The sequence below is a fragment of the Aquarana catesbeiana genome, linkage group LG10 (genome assembly GCF_042186555.1).
Source record: "Aquarana catesbeiana isolate 2022-GZ linkage group LG10, ASM4218655v1, whole genome shotgun sequence".
In the NCBI taxonomy this organism is placed as follows: Eukaryota; Metazoa; Chordata; class Amphibia; order Anura; family Ranidae; genus Aquarana; species Aquarana catesbeiana.
Window position 1 is genome coordinate 207,262,298 of NC_133333.1, and position 20,251 is coordinate 207,282,548.

General features: G+C 46.0%; 1 long non-coding RNA gene across 1 annotated transcript in view; it reads left to right on the forward strand.

Moving 5' to 3' along the window:
- The first annotated feature begins 2,149 nt into the window (after positions 1 to 2,149).
- Positions 2,150 to 20,251, forward strand: part of LOC141110125 (uncharacterized) — a 42,177-nt gene continuing 24,075 nt past the window's right edge. Inside the window, exons 1-2 of the long non-coding RNA XR_012236243.1 lie at positions 2,150 to 2,238; positions 4,343 to 4,462. This is a non-coding gene — a long non-coding RNA (uncharacterized lncRNA). The remainder of the gene's footprint in view (positions 2,239 to 4,342; positions 4,463 to 20,251) is intronic.

Below are 20,251 nucleotides of genomic sequence, written 5' to 3' on the forward strand. Positions count from 1 at the left end.
GAAATGGTGGGGGTACTTTTGTACCCCCTTACCATTTCACACAGGGGGAGGGCCAGGATCTGGGGGTCCCCTTGTTAAAGGGGGCTTCCAGATACCAATAAGCCCCCCGCCCGCAGACCCCCACAACCACCGGGCAAGGGTTGTGGGGATGAGACCCTTGTCCCCATCAACATGGGGACAAGGTGTTTTGGGGGGCTACCCCAACGCACCCTCCCAATGTTGAGGGAATGTGGCCTGGTACGGTTCAGGAGGGGGGGCGCTCTCTCGTCCCCCCCTCTTTTCCTGCGGCCCGCCAGGTTGCGTGCTCAGATAAGGGTCTGGTATAGATTTTAAGGGGGACCCCACGCCATTTTTAAAAAAATTTTGGCGCGGGGTTCCCCTTAATATCCATACCAGACCTGAAGGGCCTGGTATGGAATTTAGGGGGACCCCCCACGTCATTTTTTTTTAAATTTTGGTTCAGGGTTCCCCTGTGGGGAATTCCCATGCTGTTTTTATCAATGAACTGTTATGTGTATTGTCGAACCGGCAATTCATTAATAGCCGCGAGTAGTTTTAAATGACTTTTTTTCCATTGAAATGTCATTTTGCTGTCAGACTGTTCTAAACATGGGAAACATGCACCCCTTTACAGGCATACTATAGAAACTCAACAGGTACAAAATTTAAAGGAATATTACGCTTTTATTGTTTCACTTTAAGCATTATTAAAATCACTGCTCCAGAAAAAACGGCCGTTTTTAAAACTTTTTTTTGCATTGATCCATGTCACCTGGGGCAGGACCCGGGTCCCAAAACCCTTTTTAGGACAATACCATGCAAATTAGCCTTTAAAATTAGCACTTTTTATTTCAAACGTTCGAGTCCCATAGACTTCAATGGGGTTCTAACGTTAGTGCGAACTTTTGGTCTGTTCGCATGTTCTGGTGCGAACTGAACTGGGGGGTGTACGGCTCATCCCTATATACACCGAGTAAACAGATACCCAACATGTCATGGGATTTAAGGGATTGGCGACCCCCTCCTGTCGTTTCTTAAAGTGATCCAGCGGCTAATTAATTGCTCATATCACTTTTAGCGGTTAGAGAATTGCCGGCTGAAAAAAACAATACCGGGGTTATGGCATACTGCAGCAGCCATAACCTCAGTATTCCACCGTAGGACGTCATTTTACTATGGCCCGGTTGGGAACGAAGTCCACAATTACATTTAGATTTTTTTTTATTCAAATCCTGTGCAGCCAGTTATTGGAGCGATGGAGCAGCCATTGGCACTAATATTAAGGACCCCAAATGCCATGGGAGGGAGCGTTGTTCCATTCTTTTTGGACACACATGCGCAGCATATACTGTCTCCTATGATAAGCTCAGCAGCTGCAACAGCTGCTGTGCTTTTCTGTAAAGCTGAACTTACACTTTAGGGTCCAAACACATGTATGCATCTATCTATAGGCAATGCTCATTGAAGCAATTACATAGTTACATAGTAGGTGAGGTTGAAAAAAGACACAAGTCCATCAAGTCCAACCTATTACAATGTCCTCTTTATGAGAGCCATGAATTAAGATATTTAAATATAGCATCAGTGGGGATTTTATCCCCCTCTTCCCCCCCCTTATTTATTGTTCTTCCTCCTAGTCTTTTTTAATTGTCTTCATCTTATGCATCTATTCCTGGATTCCAAGCTCCTCGACTTTGGAACTGACAATAGGTAACCCAGAGGTCCCTTACCTTTCAGGGTATTGTCATGAATATACTGCTTTGGGAATGGAATCACATTTGTTATATTTGCTTGTTCTTGCTCTTATAAACGTTTATATTCTCTTTCTGACACTGTGGCCCCTGCATGGGTACTTGTATCACTGTTCTTTTTCCCTAACTGAAATCAATAAAAAGGACTTGAACTAAAAAAAATTAACATCAGATTTAACATATAATTATATTAATATAATATATTATTAACACACTAAAAAATTGGATTTAATGCATAAAAACTCCAAGTAGTTTATAAGGAGATAATAATAACATACACTTAATTGAATTACAATGACATGTTTTGTCACTGGGACTTAGTCATGGGGTTGCAACCCCATGACTAAGTCCCAGTGATGAAACATGTTGGGACATGGCTACGCAGCAATCCTACACGTGAGTTAGAAGGGGGAGTGAAGGAGGAAGGAGAGACGGGCACGGAGCGAGGATCAGTGTATGGACGCGGAGGGTTGTCTGCTGTGGGCTGGTAAGACTGTCATCGGCGTTCATACTCCCTGGGTCCGCCGTGGCCATGTACTGTTAAATCACTGTCTGCTGCATGCTTCGCTGTGATATCAACTGGCTGCCATGTATCGATTTGCCCATTGTTTTTGTCCACCATGTGAGTTTATTGGAGTTTGTTTTAGTGTTGAATAAATTCTTTTAAAACGATACTACACTATTGGAGCAACATCACCCTGAGGAGAGAGTCTGGAATATTAGCGGTGGATAACAGTGGCACTGTTTAACCCCTATAAGAGTGGGTTGAGGCTTATTTTGGGCCAAACACGAGAGTGGGAGGCCTTTATTGCTGGTGAGTTTGAAATTCACAGGGGAGTGGAGTCAGGTCACTGAGGTGTGGTGGACACTTGGATTTGCAGCACTATCAAGTGGAGACACTTTTATTTTTTCAGAATTGCCTTCTCATTTTTCACATCATATGTGGACTTTCACTTTTCACTTTTATATATATATATTTTGTATTTTTTGCACTTTTTACACTGATTTATTATATTTTGTTTCTCCAGTTTTTTCAGTTCTTTTCATTATATGTATATTTCCTGGTGTGCTGAAAGCGTGACACCAGCGCACTTAGATATCACGGGGTGTTAAGAATATTGATGTGTCACAGGCTTTTTGAGTTATGTTATGTGACTTTTTATGCAGGTTTTTGGTTTTTGTTGCTACACTCATCAAGGGTATACTAATTATGTATTGATTTAGTCATATATGTTTTGTGCTAATTTACACTAATAGGCGAATGTAGAGATGTTTTTCATTACACCTATTGTTGCCTATTTTGGGATTGCTTTACTCACTATCTTGGTAGTATAAACTACACTAGTGTTCATCCCACAAGTAGTAGGGCCAGTGCCACTTTTCCATTTCGGCTGTAGGGGAAATTCAGTTATATAAACCATGTAATTTGCTTGGAAAAAAAGTCTACTCCCTTTTCTTTGTTTTTTTTCTGGATGGGGGAGGAGGATCTTTGGGATAGTTACGATTATTTAATTTAGAGTTAAAGTAGTTGATAAAGCACAAGGTTTTTTGTCTTCATGCATTCTATAAACCTTCTGTGTGCAGCAGCCCTCTCAGTCCTCCCTATTACTCAACTGAGCCCCCTCTCAATCAAGCGATGTCCATGAGAGCCTAGGCTCTCCGGGGACTCGCACTCCTGACTGTGATTGACAGCGGTGGGAGCCAATAGCTCCCGCTACTGCCAAAAGCCAACCAGGAGACGGAGGGGGTGTGGTCGAGCCGAGCGGCAGCTCTGTGTGTGCATGGACACACAGAGCTATGGCTCGGAGTGCGCCTGCTTGGGTGCCCCCAGAGCAAGCTGATTGCTATGGGGGGCACCCAGCAGGAGGGAGGGGCCATGAGTGCCAGCATGGGACCCAAGAATCTGGGCTGCTCTGTGCAAAACCACTGCATAGAGCAGGTGAATATAAAATATTTGCCACATAAACGTCAATCAAGTTCAATAAAGTGGCAGCAAAATGGTGGTGGGGAGATCTGCAGCTCATAAATATGTATAAATGTAATGTGTCATGTCAATTGCTCACAAATTACACACTTATGGACCAAAATGTACAGAGTCTAAATTACTGGCCAGAAATGACATTTTAGGCACCCTGCCCCTTTATTAAAACATGACAGAGGGAATGAGGATCCTGAAATGTGTTGTGCCTGCCCACATCCTGTTATCAGTTGTTGCAATAGGAGTGTTTGAGTGGGGAGGTGCGAGATGCCACCAATAGGTGAGATCCCTTTGCTATGGTTACTCGAAAACCAAATCCTTCATTTGGTTTTCCCCATGTACTTCAATGGTTTTCATTTGATCTAAAAGGTAAAACTTCAGTATAGCAACAGAAAATTATGCTGCCCTACTCCCTGATGAAGTCATGTGACGTAACGCGTAGGAACAGAAGTGGGTGACATTATTTCCTATGTAGACCAAAAGTTGGCAATATTGATTCTCCTTTGATGCATTATTGAGTCTGATGACTCTTATACCTTTGTAAATGGTGTTTTATTGTGTCCTTTTTAATAAACTACTGAACTATAAAAGTCCTTGTTTTATTTATTTTTAGCTTTTTATCTGAGCTTACTGAAGAATTGACTGGATCTACTTAAATCCGGAACAAGCTGAGTGGGCAATACTGGAGTTTGATTGCAAAGTGTTATCTAACCCTTGGGGGTCTTTGCTGGAGGTGAGTGTGCATGCAGGCTGGTGGAGGATCACAGTCACATTTTGTTTAATGAAGCACGGGTGTGTGTTATGGACAAGCACCATTTTTCTACTTGAAGATTTTATGTTTACTCACGGACATTTATTATTTATCATTTATGCCTGTTTATTGATATTTTGAAGCACTATTGTTAATTTTGCTATTGTTGTACACAGATACTCACTGTGTTATTTTTTTCCTCATGTTATTGCATCACTCTGCATTGCTTTTACCAATTTCAGTACATCACTGTGCATTGCTTTCACCAATTTTTGATATTAGATTGTGGCACCCCTGGAGGGTGTTTATTGTATTTGTTTAATGATTTTTGCACTTTTTCGTGTCTAGATATACACAAGTATATCACTTATCCATTCTTTCCTTAGTCTCATTTTGCAGGGGGGCCGCCACCTCCGTAGTGTGTTTATTATCACTTTTTACTACTTAGGGAATAGCGCAGAATCATTTTCTGTTTTATTAGAAGTGTGGGATCACATTGGGGTGTTTGCGGCAGCTCTTTTTTGTTTGTCATCTGGCAGCGTGTAAGTTTTTTCTTGTCTTTTAAAACTTCAATATAAACTCCCTACTTTTGCAGAAAATAAATCCTACCTAGATGGCTGCCCCAACACATACGGTATGCAGAACAAAGCGTGTTACATATTTACATTATACAGTTATTATACATTACAGTTATTAAAGTTATTTAAGTTGTTCCGTGAACAGAAAAAAATTCCTGCCAATGGGAAAATAGCATAGGGAGTCTAAAGCCCAATGGCCAGGCACTCTTCCTCCACTGCAGTGTAATTTTACTCGGCGGCTGTCAACTTCCTAATGAGAAGGACTATGGGGAGTCCTTCCCCGTTGACCTTTGGCGCAGAACAGCTGCTAAACATTTGCTGGAGGCATCTATTTAGACAATAAATTCTTTGGAGAAGTTTAGAGCAACCAGCACTGGATATGGACATACAGTAAGGCTGTTTTAAAGTGTGACTAAACGCAAAACCGATTTTTCCGTAAACGTCTTTCAGGACAGCATCTGAGAGAGTGGCTCCTTCCACTTGCCAACAGGAAACACAACTTTCACCAAATCTTTAAAAGGAGGCTCCTTCCCACATGTTGCCAGTTTTTGTGTTTCATCCAGCTGGAAACATCTAGTGGGGAGTCAGGAGCTCTTAGGTGCTGTCCTGAAAGGCCAGAGACCACTGTTTCTACCTCAGAGAGCCCATTCCTCCCATTCCACAGAGAGCTGCTGGATGGGCTTCTTCTCCCTCTTGAGTGCTTAAGGAGAGCCGGTACTACTTCAGGGGACGCCGCTCCTAGGAGGCGGGGAGGCTGGTGGCGGACATCATTGTTTTCAGTTCTGCACGCCTCTCTGGAACGCCACCACCGCCATCTGAGCACTTGCAGTCAGGTGACCTCCTCGGAAGTGAGGTATCTGGAAATGGGCGGAATCCAAGGAGCAGGCGTGCAGTGTCCTTTCCGCCGCAGGGGGAGGAGCGGATCTGGTGCCTATATTCCTAGGTGTTCTAGCCACAAACAGCGCAGCAGCACCACGATGGATTCAGCAAGTGGGACAGGCACCAGCAAGGCCCAGGTAAGGGGCAGATGTGCGTATTGCCCTATTTACTTTGGGGTCTCTCTCTCTATCTCTCTAGTTTATCCCCCCCGGTGGCAGGGGCCTGTCTGGGCACACAGGGCTTCTGTTGTTTCTCACTGTGCACCTGTGGTGAGCATATTTGAAGGATTAAGGTTGACTGGGATGGTTTTTTTTTGTCTTGTGTTCCTTTTGTGTCACGGCAGGCCAAGAGCTCTCACCCAGTGGTTAAAAGGAAATGCCCTTCATGCAAAGCAAAATTACCTGAAGGCTGGAAGAAGACACTATGTCAAATATGCATTGACTCTCTAGTTAAAGAGGAAGCTTCTTCCGCATGCAGCAATTTGATTGCATCAGTTAAAAAAGAACTGGATGCCACCATTCAATCATTTCGCTCTTGACTGGCAAATCCATCCTTAAGTCAACCATCTACCTCACAAGCCTCTAGAACCAGAAAGAAAGCCTTTTTTCCAAAAAGCCCATAAAAGGCGTTTTACATTTGATAAAGACCCAGCGGCGCTTTGGAATAAAGTTCCAAAACTCGGTGCAGCCTTTTCCCAGGTTTCAAGGACAACTGACCTGGCATTCAAGGATATGGGAATATTAAAGGATCCCATAGACAAAAGGATGGATTAAGAACTTAAAAGAGCTTGGCAATCCACCATGGGCAATCTCAAGCCAGCACTGGCGACTGCTTGTGTCTCTAGAAATATGGAATATTGGGTAAACCAGCTTAAGGCTCATATAATAGCAGATTCACCCAAGCAAGAAATTCTTGATTCCTTCACGACCTTTTCAGCGGCTGTAGCTTATATTTCAGATGCATCCGCAGACTCTATAAGGATGACAGCAAGTTCTGCAACCCTAACTAGGGATAAGCCGAACACTCCCTGGTTCGGTTCGCACCAGAACATGCGAACGGACCGAAAGTTCGCGCAAACTTTAGAACCCCGTTAAAGTCTATGAGACTCGAACGTTCAAAATCAAAAGTGCTAATTTTAAAGGCTAATATGCAAGTTATTGCCCTAAAAAGGGTTTGGGGACCCGGGTCCTGCCCCAGGGGACATGTATCAATGCAAAAAAAAGTTTTAATAACGACAGTTTTTTCGGGAGCAGTGATTTTAATGATGCTTAAAGTGAAAAAAAAAGTGAAATATTCCTTTAAATATTGTACCTGGGTGGTGTCTATAGCATGCCTGTAAAGTGGCACGTGTTTCCCGTGCTTAGAACAGTCCCTGCACGAAATTACATTTGTAAAGGAATAAAAGTCACTTAAAATTGCTTGCGGCTTTAATGTAATGTTTGCTCCCGGCAATAAGGATGAAAATCAGTGAGACAAACGGCATGGGTACCCCCCCCAGTCCATTACCAGGCCCTTTGGGTCTTGTATAGATATTAAGGGGAACCCTGCACCCAAATTAAAAAAAGGAAAGGCGTGGGGCCCCGAGGCCCTATATACTCTGAACAGCAGTATACAGGCGGTGCAAACAAGACAGGGACTGTAGGTTTGTTGTTAAGTAGAATCTGTTTGTAATTTTGAACTGGTACATTTTTAAAGTGTAGCTCCAGCCACAAAAAATCTATTTTCTTTCTCGAACATCACGGGACACAGAGCCACAGTAATTACTGATGGGTTATATAGGTATCACTGGTGATTGGACACTGGCACACCCTATCAGGAAGTTCAACCCCCTATATAATCCCTCCCCCTTGCAGGGATACCTCAGTTTTTACGCCAGTGTCTTAGGTGATGGACATGTAAAGATGTCCTGTGCTGAGCTCCAAAGGGAATATCCTGATGTCCTATACTGGGGCAAGCCAGGCGAACCGGATCCATTCAAAGTGTCTTTTAATGGCCGAATTGAATGATACCCGGGCCTCGTGTCCGAAGAAACGAGGTTTTACCCATAATGCTTCTCTTTTTAGAGAGCTGGACCCCGCAGATCAGAAAATGGCTTTAAACTTCCTAATTTCTGGCGAGGTGCTTTACGGTCCCAGAACTGTTGGATCCCCCTACTGATGGGGGCCCCAGTCTCTGACGTTTTTTTCAAACGGAGCCCACCTTGAGAGGTGAAGATTGGGTCTGTGTAGACAGCACCCTGCGGCTGGATAAGGTAAGAGGAGATTCCACAGAATTTTTGAGTTCTAGTGGCTTTTCTCCTTTAAGGTAAATGCATGCTATGCCTATTGTGACCACCGGGGGCTGCCAAGAGCACAAACCTACACATGCTGACTGACTGTCTCAGGTGTTCAGTGCTGATTATGTCCCAGCATCTCAAAGCAGGCTGCAAGCAGGTAAGGTGGAAAGGGGGATTTCTCATGTTTGAATGTTCCCCCCAGGCTAGAGAGGGGCCACAGGGGTCTAGAAAGTGGTTATACCACCCGGGCTCTGCGGCCTAATGGCCACCATCTCTGAAGATAGCCGTTCAGGCAGATCTTGTTACCAGTCTCCCTCCTCCCCCCCCCCCATCCCCTGCCTTTTCTCCAGAAGCATGACAGGAGAGTCGGCAGTACGGGAAGCGCTCGTTTTTTTCAAAACTCGAGGGGGGGGGCGGTAGAGGAGGGGGCGGGATGTCAGCACAGAGTGTTTAGACTCCCACTCAGGCCAGCTGCAGGCTATTAAAGGCACTCTGTACAGGTGCACTCAGCCTTCTGAGAGACACAGAGCTGACGGTCGCATGTAAGGTGGGACACAGGCATTCTCCTAGGCAGCATTTACTGAAGTAACACCAGACTGAGCATTGGGTAGCAAGGCTTTTAGCCAGACTACATCGCTCAGCGGGCAGTGTTCATTTGTATACCTCACACCTTGTTGCTTTGCACTATGGGTAGAAGAGGTTCAAGCACCCCAGGAACCAGAGACACTAGGGGATCTCGTTCAGGTTCTGAGGGCCCCCTGTCGGCAGCATCCTCCCCCCCTAAAGATGGGCCAGGGACGGCTAGCCAGGGAGAGCCATTGGGGTCAGGGGCTACACCTGCTTCTGGCACTTCAGCCCCTGTATATATTACACAAGAGGTTTTTTCCTCAACCATTAATGGTCTAGAGGAAAGATTAATGGCTGTGATTACGTCTTCACTCAGTGGAAGAAAACGCACTAGGCTTTCCTCTGTTCCCCAAGACCCTCAGACAGAGGAGCTCTGGGATAAAGGAGATGAATCCCTTTCAGAGGATCGGGATGGGATGGATGATTCCTCTTCGGAGGATTCAGGTGGAGAGGGACCCTCTGCGACTTCCCAAGAGGAGAAAGTCTTAGTGCAGATCCTCACTGGATTGGTCCGCTCCACATTTAAGTTGCCCATACCTGAAACTGCTAAAGAATCCTCTTCTGCTTTGGGGTCACTGAAACCTTTCCAAGCAGCACATGCTTTTCCTGTTCATACTTTACTTGAAAAGCTTATTTATTCTGAGTGGGATCACCCAGACAAACGTTTTTTTCCGCCGAGAAAGTTTTCAACACTTTATCTGATGGAAGAAAAGTTTATTAAAATGTGGGGAATACCGGCTATTGATGCCGCCATTTCCTCCGTAAATAATAGCCTGACTTGTCCTGTAGACAATGCTCAGATGCTCAGGGATCCTGTAGATAAAAGGATGGAATCCCTATTGAAGGATGTTTTCTCCTTAGCAGGATCAGTGGCCCAACCTGCAGTAGCAGCGATTGGAGTCTGTCAATACTTAAGAGACCATGTTAAGCAGGTCATCAAAGTATTACCTGAACAGCAGGCCCAGGGGTTTGCTAACCTTCCAGCGGCCTAATGCTTTGTGGTTGACGCCATTAGAGATTCTATCGTGCAAACCTCCCGTCTTTCACTGGGGTTGGTGCATATACGTAGAATCCTATGGTTGAAAAATTGGTCAGCCGAAGCACCATGTAAGAAGCTACTGGCTGGGTTTCCATTTCGTGGTGCAAGGTTGTTTGGAGAGGACTTGGATAACTATATCAAGAGAATCTCTTGTGGGAAAAGCACTCTCTTACCTGTCAAGAAGAAGAGTAAGCGTATCTCTTTCAAACTGACTCTTTCCCCAGCGCCGGGGGCTTCAGCCTCCAGGCAGTCTCGACGGCCGCCTCCATCGGGGTCCAGAGACAAGAGTCAACCCCAGGGACAAAAGAAGTCCTGGGGAAAGAAGCCTACTAGGCAAAACACTAAGACCTCTGCATGAGGGGGCGCCCCCGCTCACTCGAGTGGGAGGAAGACTGCGACAGTTCTCAGAGCTCTGGCACGAGGACTTCCAGGACAGATGGGTAGTCTACACGGTAACCTTAGGGTACAAGCTGGAGTTTCAGGAATTCCCTTCTCCTCGGTTCCTCAGATCAAATGTTCCCAGAGACCCAGAGAAGAAGCAGTCGCTCCTTCTAGCGTTAGAGCGACTTTTGTCGCAGGAGGTCATTATGATAGTTCCCGCAAAGGACCAGGGATTGGGCTTCTATTCCAACCTTTTTACGGTCCAAAAGCCAAATGGGGATGTCAGGCCCATTTTGGACTTAAGGGATCTGAACCGATTCCTAAGGATTCAATCCTTCCGCATGGAATCAATTCGAACAGTAGTTCCCACCCTGCAGGGAGGAGAATTTCTGGCATCAATAGACATCAGAGATGCATATCTGCATGTGCCCATTTTTCCTGCTCATCAGAAGTTTCTGCGCTTCGAGGTAGGAGGGCGCCATTTCCAGTTTGTGGCTCTGCCCTTTGGGATAGCCACTGCACCTCGAGTGTTCACAAAGATCTTGGCTCCTCCTCTGGCCAGATTAAGGGCTCAGGGTATAGCTGTCATAGCATACCTAGACGACCTGCTCTTGATAGACCGGTCGGTAGCCTCTTTGAATGGAAACTTGAGGACCACGGTCAGGTATCTAGAACACCTGGGTTGGATCCTCAACTTAGAAAAGTCTTTCCTAAAACCAGTAAGAAGACTGGAGTATTTAGGTCTGATTATAGATACAAGCCAGGAGAAAATATTTCTACCCCAGGCAAAGATCACTGCTTTGAGAGAGCTGATTCTGACAGTAAGGACCAAGAAGGGTCCCTCAGTCCGCCTTTGTATGAGGCTACTAGGGAAGATGGTGTCTTCATTCGAAGCAGTTCCCTATGCTCCGTTTCACTCAAGAATGCTGCAACACAGTATTCTGTTGACCTGGAACAAGAAGGTTCAGGCATTAGACTTTCCGATGCACCTGTCGCATGCGGTGCGTCAGAGCCTCAATTGGTGGCTCATACCCGAAAACCTGCAGAAGGGGAAATCCTTTCTACCGGTTACCTGGACGGTGGTAACAACAGATGCCAGTCTGTCAGGTTGGGGAGCAGTTCTGGAACAGGCTGCGGTCCAAGGGGTATGGTCCAAGACAGAGAGGACCTTACCCATCAACATTCTGGAGATCCGGGCGATACATCTAGCTCTAAAAGCCTGGACTATCAGGCTACAGGGTTGTCCGGTCAGGATCCAGTCCGACAATGCCACAGCAGTGGCTTATGTCAATTATCAGGGAGGCACCCGGAGCCAAGCTGCTCAAAAAGAGGTGAACCAGACCTTAGTCTGGGCAGAGATGCATGTGCCATGCATATCGGCAGTTTTCATCCCGGGAATAGAGAATTGGCAGGCGGACTATCTAAGTCGCCAGCAGTTACTTCCAGGGGAATGGTCTCTGCATCCCGATGTCTTTTGGGCCATATGCCAAAGATGGGGGGTTCCAGATGTAGATCTCTTTGCATCCCGATTCAACAAAAAGATAGACAGATTTGTGGCAAGGACAAAAGATCCTCTTGCATGCGGGACGGATGCGTTGGTGATTCCGTGGCATCGGTTCTCACTGATTTACGCATTCCCGCCTATTCTGCTACTACCACGACTCCTTCGCAGGATCAGGCAGGAAAGGAAGTCGGTACTTCTGGTGGCCCCCGCTTGGCCCAGAAGGACTTGGTATGCAGAAATAGTAAGGATGATGGTGGGTTCCCCGTGGACCCTACCGGTACGCCTAGACCTGTTATCTCAGGGTCCAGTGTTCCATCCTGCCTTACAAACGCTAAATTTGACGGTTTGGCTATTGAGACCCACGTTCTGAAGAGTCGTGGGCTCTCAGGTCCTGTCATATCTACCTTGATTAATGCAAGGAAGCCAGCTTCCAGGATGATTTATCATAGAGTCTGGAAGGCTTATATAACCTGGTGTGAATCCAGAGGTTGGCATCCCAGGAAATAAGTCATAGGTAGAATCCTTGATTTTCTACAGATGGGATTAGAGATGAAGCTGGCCTTGAGTACCATCAAGGGCCAGGTTTCTGCTTTATCAGTATTATTTCAGCGGCCACTTGCTTCGCATTCTTTGGTCCAAAACTTTATGCAGGGGGTGATGCGTCTTAATCCTCCGGTTAAAGCGCCCCTAAACCCCTGGGACTTGAATTTGGTCCTGGCTGTGTTACAGAAACAGCCTTTTGAACCAATAAGTCAGATTCCTTTGGTCTTGTTGACAAGGAAATTAATTTTTCTGGTGGCCATCTCTTCTGCTAGAAGAGTATCAGAATTAGCAGCTCTTTCCTGTAAGGAGCCTTATTTGATTATACACAAGGATAGAGTGGTACTACGCCCTCATCCTAGTTTTTTACCGAAGGTGGTTTCTGATTTTCATTTAAACCAAGACATTGTTCTACCTTCCTTTTTTCCAGATCCCTGTTCTCCGGAAGAGAGATCTCTACATTCGTTGGATGTAGTAAGAGCAGTTAAGGCCTATCTAGGGGCAACTACTCAGATCCGCAAGACGGATGTTTTGTTTGTGCTGCCAGAGGGTCCCAATAGAGGACAGGCAGCGTCAAAAGCTGCCATTTCTAAATGGATTCGACAGTTGATCATTCAAGCTTACGGTTTGAAACAGAAGATTCCTCTGTTTCAGATCAGGGCACATTCCACAAGGGCTATTGGTGCTTCTTGGGCAGTGCATCACCGGGCCTCTATGGCTCAAATCTGCAAGGCCGCAACCTGGTCTTCAGTTCATACATTCACCAGATTCTATCAGGTGGATGTGAGAAGGCATGAGGATATCGCCTTTGGGCGTAGTGTGCTGCAGGCAGCGGTACAGGGTCCTCAGGTCTGATTGCACCCTACTTGGTCGTGGTTCCCCCCCCTCAGGTAGCATTGCTCTGGGACATCCCATCAGTAATTACTGTGGCTCTGTGTCCCGTGATGTTCGAGAAAGAAAATAGGATTTTTTTAAAACAGCTTACCTGTAAAATCCTTTTCTTTCGAAGGACATCACGGGACACAGAGGTCCCGCCCCTCTTCTAATACACTATATTGCTTGGCTACAAAACTGAGGTATCCCTGCAAGGGGGAGGGATTATATAGGGGGTTGAACTTCCTGATAGGGTGTGCCAGTGTCCAATCACCAGTGATACCTATATAACCCATCAGTAATTACTGTGGCTCTGTGTCCCGTGATGTCCTTCGAAAGAAAAGGATTTTACAGGTAAGCTGTTTTAAAAAATCCTATTTTTAAGCTTTTTGGAAAACATAGGGAAGGGTTATCACCCCTGTGAAATTGCATATCGGCAGTTTTCATCCCGGGAATAGAGAATTGGCAGGCGGACTATCTAAGTCGCCAGCAGTTACTTCCAGGGGAATGGTCTCTGCATCCCGATGTCTTTTGGGCCATATGCCAAAGATGGGGGGTTCCAGATGTAGATCTCTTTGCATCCCGATTCAACAAAAAGATAGACAGATTTGTGGCAAGGACAAAAGATCCTCTTGCATGCGGGACGGATGCGTTGGTGATTCCGTGGCATCGGTTCTCACTGATTTACGCATTCCCGCCTATTCTGCTACTACCACGACTCCTTCACAGGATCAGGCAGGAAAGGAAGTCGGTACTTCTGGTGGCCCCCGCTTGGCCCAGAAGGACTTGGTATGCAGAAATAGTAAGGATGACGGTGGGTTCCCCGTGGACCCTACCGGTACGCCCAGACCTGTTATCTCAGGGTCCAGTGTTCCATCCTGCCTTACAAACGCTAAATTTGACGGTTTGGCTATTGAGACCCACGTTCTGAAGAGTCGTGGGCTCTCAGGTCCTGTCATATCTACCTTGATTAATGCAAGGAAGCCAGCTTCCAGGATGATTTATCATAGAGTCTGGAAGGCTTATATAACCTGGTGTGAATCCAGAGGTTGGCATCCCAGGAAATAAGTCATAGGTAGAATCCTTGATTTTCTACAGATGGGATTAGAGATGAAGCTGGCCTTGAGTACCATCAAGGGCCAGGTTTCTGCTTTATCAGTATTATTTCAGCGGCCACTTGCTTCGCATTCTTTGGTCCGAAACTTTATGCAGGGGGTGATGCGTCTTAATCCTCCGGTTAAAGCGCCCCTAAACCCCTGGGACTTGAATTTGGTCCTGGCTGTGTTACAGAAACAGCCTTTTGAACCAATAAGTCAGATTCCTTTGGTCTTGTTGACAAGGAAATTAATTTTTCTGGTGGCCATCTCTTCTGCTAGAAGAGTATCAGAATTAGCAGCTCTTTCCTGTAAGGAGCCTTATTTGATTATACACAAGGATAGAGTGGTACTACGCCCTCATCCTAGTTTTTTACCGAAGGTGGTTTCTGATTTTCATTTAAACCAAGACATTGTTCTACCTTCCTTTTTTCCAGATCCCTGTTCTCCGGAAGAGAGATCTCTACATTCGTTGGATGTAGTAAGAGCAGTTAAGGCCTATCTAGGGGCAACTACTCAGATCCGCAAGACGGATGTTTTGTTTGTGCTGCCAGAGGGTCCCAATAGAGGACAGGCAGCGTCAAAAGCTGCCATTTCTAAATGGATTCGACAGTTGATCATTCAAGCTTACGGTTTGAAACAGAAGATTCCTCTGTTTCAGATCAGGGCACATTCCACAAGGGCTATTGGTGCTTCTTGGGCAGTGCATCACCGGGCCTCTATGGCTCAAATCTGCAAGGCCGCAACCTGGTCTTCAGTTCATACATTCACCAGATTCTATCAGGTGGATGTGAGAAGGCATGAGGATATCGCCTTTGGGCGTAGTGTGCTGCAGGCAGCGGTACAGGGTCCTCAGGTCTGATTGCACCCTACTTGGTCGTGGTTCCCCCCCCTCAGGTAGCATTGCTCTGGGACATCCCATCAGTAATTACTGTGGCTCTGTGTCCCGTGATGTTCGAGAAAGAAAATAGGATTTTTTTAAAACAGCTTACCTGTAAAATCCTTTTCTTTCGAAGGACATCACGGGACACAGAGGTCCCGCCCCTCTTCTAATACACTATATTGCTTGGCTACAAAACTGAGGTATCCCTGCAAGGGGGAGGGATTATATAGGGGGTTGAACTTCCTGATAGGGTGTGCCAGTGTCCAATCACCAGTGATACCTATATAACCCATCAGTAATTACTGTGGCTCTGTGTCCCGTGATGTCCTTCGAAAGAAAAGGATTTTACAGGTAAGCTGTTTTAAAAAATCCTATTTTTAAGCTTTTTGGAAAACATAGGGAAGGGTTATCACCCCTGTGAAATTGCATATCGGCAGTTTTCATCCCGGGAATAGAGAATTGGCAGGCGGACTATCTAAGTCGCCAGCAGTTACTTCCAGGGGAATGGTCTCTGCATCCCGATGTCTTTTGGGCCATATGCCAAAGATGGGGGGTTCCAGATGTAGATCTCTTTGCATCCCGATTCAACAAAAAGATAGACAGATTTGTGGCAAGGACAAAAGATCCTCTTGCATGCGGGACGGATGCGTTGGTGATTCCGTGGCATCGGTTCTCACTGATTTACGCATTCCCGCCTATTCTGCTACTACCACGACTCCTTCACAGGATCAGGCAGGAAAGGAAGTCGGTACTTCTGGTGGCCCCCGCTTGGCCCAGAAGGACTTGGTATGCAGAAATAGTAAGGATGACGGTGGGTTCCCCGTGGACCCTACCGGTACGCCCAGACCTGTTATCTCAGGGTCCAGTGTTCCATCCTGCCTTACAAACGCTAAATTTGACGGTTTGGCTATTGAGACCCACGTTCTGAAGAGTCGTGGGCTCTCAGGTCCTGTCATATCTACCTTGATTAATGCAAGGAAGCCAGCTTCCAGGATGATTTATCATAGAGTCTGGAAGGCTTATATAACCTGGTGTGAATCCAGAGGTTGGCATCCCAGGAAATAAGTCATAGGTAGAATCCTTGATTTTCTACAGATGGGATTAGAGATGAAGCTGGCCTTGAGTACCATCAAGGGCCAGGTTTCTGCTTTATCAGTATTATTTCAGCGGCCACTTGCTTCGCATTCTTTGGTCCAAAACTTTATGCAGGGGGTGATGCGTCTTAATCCTCCGGTTAAAGCGCCCCTAAACCCCTGGGACTTGAATTTGGTCCTGGCTGTGTTACAGAAACAGCCTTTTGAACCAATAAGTCAGATTCCTTTGGTCTTGTTGACAAGGAAATTAATTTTTCTGGTGGCCATCTCTTCTGCTAGAAGAGTATCAGAATTAGCAGCTCTTTCCTGTAAGGAGCCTTATTTGATTATACACAAGGATAGAGTGGTACTACGCCCTCATCCTAGTTTTTTACCGAAGGTGGTTTCTGATTTTCATTTAAACCAAGACATTGTTCTACCTTCCTTTTTTCCAGATCCCTGTTCTCCGGAAGAGAGATCTCTACATTCGTTGGATGTAGTAAGAGCAGTTAAGGCCTATCTAGGGGCAACTACTCAGATCCGCAAGACGGATGTTTTGTTTGTGCTGCCAGAGGGTCCCAATAGAGGACAGGCAGCGTCAAAAGCTACCATTTCTAAATGGATTCGACAGTTGATCATTCAAGCTTACGGTTTGAAACAGAAGATTCCTCCGTTTCAGATCAGGGCACATTCCACAAGGGCTATTGGTGCTTCTTGGGCAGTGCATCACCGGGCCTCTATGGCTCAAATCTGCAAGGCCGCAACCTGGTCTTCAGTTCATACATTCACCAGATTCTATCAGGTGGATGTGAGAAGGCATGAGGATATCGCCTTTGGGCGTAGTGTGCTGCAGGCAGCGGTACAGGGTCCTCAGGTCTGATTGCACCCTACTTGGTCGTGGTTCCCCCCCCTCAGGTAGCATTGCTCTGGGACATCCCATCAGTAATTACTGTGGCTCTGTGTCCCGTGATGTTCGAGAAAGAAAATAGGATTTTTTAAAACAGCTTACCTGTAAAATCCTTTTCTTTCGAAGGACATCATGGGACACAGAGGTCCCGCCCCTCTTCTAATACACTATATTGCTTGGCTACAAAACTGAGGTATCCCTGCAAGGGGGAGGGATTATATAGGGGGTTGAACTTCCTGATAGGGTGTGCCAGTGTCCAATCACCAGTGATACCTATATAACCCATCAGTAATTACTGTGGCTCTGTGTCCCGTGATGTCCTTCGAAAGAAAAGGATTTTACAGGTAAGCTGTTTTAAAAAATCCTATTTTTAAGCTTTTTGGAAAACATAGGGAAGGGTTATCACCCCTGTGAAATTTGTTTTGCTGTCTGTGCACCTCTTCAGAAGATTTCACCTCACTTTCTGTCCCAATGACAAATGTTTTTTTGAAAATTTGGGGTTTTTAGTGCAACAAGGATTGGTGACAAAGCATCAGTGGAGTGGAGACACGTTTTTCCCATATTAACATTAATTAATTGTAATTACATGCCATTGTTGAACAGTGCTAGAAAAATTGGGCCTTTGGCGGTGGTGGTGCTGGTGCCACAACACTGTAAGTCCTCACAGTTACTCTTGGTGGGAGCTGGAACGGGCCCTGCTGTGAAATATTATATCAAGAATTGTAATTACATGCACCTGTTGAACAGGGGCAGAAAAATTGGGCCTTTGGTGGTGGTGATGTTGCCACAACACTGTAAGCCCTCACAGTTACTCTTGGTAGGCGCACGAATGGGCCCTGCTGTGAAATATTAGATCAAGAATTGTAATTACATGTCCCTGTTACATAGTTACATAGTTACATAGTTACATAGTAGGTGAGGTTGAAAAAAGACACAAGTCCATCAAGTCCAACCTATGTGTGTGATTATGTGTCAGTATTGCATTGTATATCCCTGTATGTTGTGGTCATTCAGGTGCTTATCTAATAGTTTCTTGAAGCTATCAATGCTCCCCGCTGAGACCACCGCCTGTGGAAGGGAATTCCACATCCTTGCCGCTCTTACAGTAAAGAACCCTCTACGTAGTTTAAGATTAAACCTCTTTTCTTCTAATTTTAATGAGTGGCCACGAGTCTTGGTAAACTCTCTTCTGCGAAAAAGTTTTATCCCTATTGAGGGGTCACCAGTCCGGTATTTGTAAATTGAAATCATATCCCCTCTCAAGCGTCTCTTCTCCAGAGAGAATAAGTTCAGTGCTCGCAACCTTTCCTCATAACTAAGATCCTCCAGACCCTTTATTAGCTTTGTTGCCCTTCTTTGAACTCGCTCCATTTCCAGTACATCCTTCCTGAGGACTGGTGCCCAGAACTGGACCGCATACTCTAGGTGCGGCCGGACCAGAGTCTTGTAGAGCGGGAGAATTATCGTTTTATCTCTGGAGTTGATCCCCCTTTTAATGCATGCCAATATTCTGTTTGCTTTGTTAGCAGCAGCTTGGCATTGCCTGCCATTGCTGAGCCTATCATCCACTAGGACCCCCAGGTCCTTTTCCATCCTAGATTCCCCCAGAGGTTCTCCCCCCAGCGTATAGATTGCATTCATATTTTTGCCACCCAAATGCATTATTTTACATTTTTCTACATTGAACCTCATTTGCCATGTAGTCGCCCACCCCATTAATTTGTTCAGGTCTTTTTGCAAGGTTTCCACGTCCTGCGGAGAAGTTATTGCCCTGCTTAGCTTAGTATCGTCTGCAAATACAGAGATTGAACTGTTTATCCCATCCTCCAGATCGTTTATGAACAAATTAAATAGGATTGGTCCCAGCACAGAACCCTGGGGAACAGGGGCAGAAAAATTGGGCCTTGGGCACTGGTGCTGGTGCCATAACACTGCAACCCCTCACAGATACTCTAGTTGGAGAGCAGGAATGAGCCCTGCTGCAAAGTATTGCATCAAAAATTATAATTATACGCCCCTGTTAAACAGGGGCAGAAAAATTGGGCCTTAGCCACTGCTGCCACAACACTGCAACCCCTCACAGATACTATAGTTGGAGTGCAGGAATGAGCCCTGCTGCAAAGTATTGCATCAAAAATTGTAATTATACGCCCCAGTTAAACAGGAGCTGAAAAATTGGGCCTTAGCCACTGGTGGCGGTTCCCAGAACCAAAAATGTTCTTACAAGCTATCAGCATGAAAATTGAGGCGGAAGAGGATTGTCACTCAGCATAACAGGATAGTCACTCAGCATCAGCATAGGCAGTCTTGAAGGGATCTCACATTTTTTATGAAGATCAGCCGATCGACCGATTCGGTGGACAGGCACACCCTGTGATTGGTTACAAAGCCTCCAGCAGCACTGAATGTGTGTTCCGAAAGATGGATGCAGGACAGGCCAGTAGCTCAATTGCATATTGTGCAAGCTCTGGCCAGTAATCCATCCCCAAGACCCATTAACCTAGAGGATTTTCGGTGGGTAAGATGTCCAAGTCTGATCTTGCCCCTAGGTATTCCTGCACCATGTGAATCAGACGCTGGCGATGGTTGCTGGAACCGATCATACCTTGGGGCTGCAGACTAAAAAATTGTCTGAACGCATCGGTCAGACGGCCACCTTCTCCACCGATCCTTCTGTGACTGACCGAAGCCTCAGCAACCCGTTGTCCAGGAGGACCAGGAAATTGTAACCTCCTAGGCTCTGGAAATGCGTTGCACAAACCTTTCTGCAAGGCCTCCCGAAGATGTTTCATCCTCTGCTCCCTCTGCAACGGCAAGATAAGGTCCACAACCTTACCCTTGTAACGTGAAACAAGGAGAGTTGCCAGCCAGTAATTATCCCTCCCCTTGATACCGCGAATACGAGGATCCTTCTGCAGGCTTTGCAGGATCAGGAAGGCCATGCAGCGTAGGTTTGCGCTGTCCTCTGGGTCACTAAGGACGACATGATCCGTAGCCACCTCCTCCCAGCCACGTACATGTTCATGGGTTTCTTGGGACTGTAAATGATCCCTTGAAGACTGCTGCTGATGCTGAGTGCCAGGCTCCACCTCCATGCTGACACAATCCTCCTCCTCGT